This window comes from Coenobita brevimanus, chromosome 25 (genome assembly GCF_032717465.1).
Source record: "Coenobita brevimanus isolate Jiangsu-jjx chromosome 25, ASM3271746v2, whole genome shotgun sequence".
Lineage (NCBI taxonomy): Eukaryota > Metazoa > Arthropoda > Malacostraca > Decapoda > Coenobitidae > Coenobita > Coenobita brevimanus.
Window position 1 is genome coordinate 38,775,633 of NC_136978.1, and position 3,228 is coordinate 38,778,860.

The 3,228-nt window shown below is 46.7% G+C and overlaps 1 non-coding gene across 1 annotated transcript; it reads right to left on the minus strand.

Moving 5' to 3' along the window:
* Nucleotides 1-2,815: 2,815 nt before the first annotated feature.
* LOC145393954 (5S ribosomal RNA) lies at nucleotides 2,816-2,934 on the minus strand. Its single transcript, XR_013896304.1, has one exon. It is a non-coding gene; the product is annotated as a 5S ribosomal RNA (ribosomal RNA).
* Between the last annotated feature and the right edge of the window lie 294 nt (nucleotides 2,935-3,228).

Consider the following 3,228-nt stretch of genomic DNA (forward strand, 5'->3'; position numbering starts at 1 on the left):
GGAGGTCTTATGCCAGGGACATCACCACTGGCGACCCCAGAGGTAGCAGGAGAGTATACGCGGGTAAACACTGAGGGGCCTGGGCGTGGGTGACTCCAGGACGATAGGAGCCACCAGGCCCCCCAGTGCCCACTTGACCCTAGCCAACACATGACCAGTCGATTGACCTGGTCGGGCCCAACCAGGCCGCTTGTCTAGCCAGAATAAGGGACCAAAGAGGTGTATTGCTAGCTGCAGGGCGCATCGTGCAGCATCGCTCAACCCCCAGGACTCCCGTCTCCCAGCATAACGGGACGCCACGCACGGCAAATACGTGGGAAGGCAACAGTCCCGCCCTAGATGGCAAATGAGCAGGGACTAACACCACCAGCAGGCCTCCTCCACTAGTGATGTAGGGGGTGCTTGGTCCACGAGGCTGACAAGTGCCGAACCCTACAAAGGTAGGCACGCCTCCAAAGTAGGTGGCATTACCAACCACGATTCAAGCCCCACCACCGTGTCAAGGTGACCCCCCGCAGCGGGGTGTAGAAAAAGAAGGCTTGAATATAAGTGCCTCTAGAAAAATAAGTACATTCATTAGTAATAACGTTAGCGTGCCGGATTGTATCGTTTATAAAGACTTCTACATGCTTCCGTGACTGCTATCCATGCTGCTCGATCTTTGGCACCCTTCCTATTCAGTTCCTTATCCATGAAGTCACACTCTGTGACCATGTCCCAGATCTTTTTTGATCAGCTTTTCTCAGTCCAAACTCCATCGTTCAAACTTCTCATTTGCTGCACTCAGTTGTCATCCTCCATCCACTCCACGTGTCCAAACCATCTCAATCTACCCCTCCTCATCACATCACCAATACACTCTAGTCCCATCCGTCCTTTAATCTCTTCAATCATAACCCTAACTCCCCCCCCCCCCAGGCGTAGCATTCAAGGACGCACTACACATCCATCTAATCCTTGTTGTTTCTGTACGTTTAAGCCTATGAATATCCTCTTCTTATACTGCCCAGGTCTCACTACTATACAGCATTACATCCCTAAGACATGCTGTATACGAAGATCCCTTAGCATAGAGGGAGAGCCCTCTCATTGTCAGGAGAGGCAACAGCTCCCTGAACTTCCTCCAACCACTCCTTGCCCAGCCCACAGTGCTAGCTCCACCTCCACATTCAGCACATAACATGTCGCCGAAATAAGAAAACTCCTTCACAAAATCAGCACAGTCCACACACGAAATCAGCATTATCTTAGAGCCTACCTCCAGTACCAGAACATTTCTTATGCACCCGCATATCACATACTGCAAAAATGGAGTTACTTCCAATACACTTATGGCAAACCTCACATGGCCACCACCACCACCACCAGCCCCAGTTATCATCACTTTTGTTTTAAACCATTTACTTTCAAATTCTCCATTCTGTCTCTCACTTTCCTAAATCATTCCTCAGCCTCCCTTACATTCTTTACAATTGACACCAGGTCATCAGCATACAACATCTCCAATGGCATTCTGTTTCTGAAGTCATATGAGAGAGCTTCAGGCACCATGACAAACAATAAAGGGCCAAGACTGATCCCTGACGCATGCTAACATTCACAGAAAACTCATCATTCAAATCTCCATTCACTCTCACTTGGGTGCAAGCACCCACATAAATAGCCATAACCATCCCAACCAGGCACTCTTCGATCACAAGCATTCTCATTTTCCTCTTCATCACCAAAGGACTTTGTAATAGATCTTCTCCAAATTAACAAAAATAAAGTACCGCTCCCTTGTCTCTCCTATAAATTTTGTCTGAAGCTGTCGGACAATGAATATGGCATCAGTGGACCCTTTCCCTGACATAAACCCAAACTTCATCTCATCAGTATGCACTCTTTCCCTCAACATACCTTCCAGGCCTCTCTCCATTATCTTCATTATCAGGTCTAGAGGTTATTTGGTTGTGTAATTTTCTCTTTCCAAGGCATCACCCTTCCCCTTGTACACGTTTTCAGTCACACTCTTCAGCCAGTCATGTGGGACACTACACTGCTATATAACTGTATATATCAAATCAGTAACTAAACCCACTCCTATATTTCCTGAGGCTTTCTGCATTGTCGGCAGTCAACCCAGACACACCCGTTACCTTCCCCAACTGCAGCCTGCCCATGCCCTGCTCACAGTAGCGGCATCAAAGGCTAAGGGCAAAACACTGGCTCTGCTGACTCTAAACCATCCCTGTTCCAGTCAAATTCCTCATTCAGCAAACAGTTGTAATGCTCTCTCCAGTCTTTAATACGCTTTCTTTCCACCACAACCTTTCCTTCATTATTCTTCACACACTGCTCATTTATGATATTCCTGTTTTCATTCTTTATCTGATTTGCGAACTTAAATACCATATTCTTCCTTTCAGCGCTACTTACGTTATCCAGTTAAAGTCTCTGAGACTCAAACTTTGCCCTGTGTACCTCCTTTGCAGCCTTATGCTTGGCAGCCAAGTACAAGTATTCCTGTCTGTTACCACCCCTTTTCCACTCCCGGAAAAAGCTTTTCTCCCTAACTGCGGCTTATTTCACCACCATGTTACTTTATGATTTTCATAGAGTACAAAATAAAAAGTCATTTAAGCTGTAAGGGCACTAAGATTCAGTAGTTAAAGAAGGTGATAACAAAAGTGATTCTAGAAGAGTCCGTAATTTTTTTTTTTTTCATTCATTGCCAGATGCCATGTATCCCAAACGGGGTGGCCAAGGGCTTAGAGTTAATTGTTTTACAGGGAGGGGCACTAATCCTCCACCAACCCCACTTGACACGTAGGGATGCCAACAGCATCTGGTGTTCCAAGGCGGTCACCCATCCAAGTACTAACCAGACCCAACGTTGCTTAACTTCGCTGATCGGACGGGAAGCGGTGTACTCAACATGGTATGGTCGTTTATTGATTAGATTCATAACCCCCCTGCAGAACATTGGGCAATGTATCACTCTTGAATGGCTGGAAAACGGGGGATGGTAACCATCACACGTACAGGGAAATGGGGCATGCTTCACGGATTCAGCAGTGTCTAAGGAGACAGCTAGGCTGAATAAGTGGGCAATTCGCAAAACCTTACCAAAGCTGCAGAGACTATGCACACTAACCCTATCTGCCTTCCCCAAAGGTTAATTCCATTCACCACCTCCATGTTCCTCAACGACTCCACCTAATGGCCTGTAAACAATTGCATTGGATA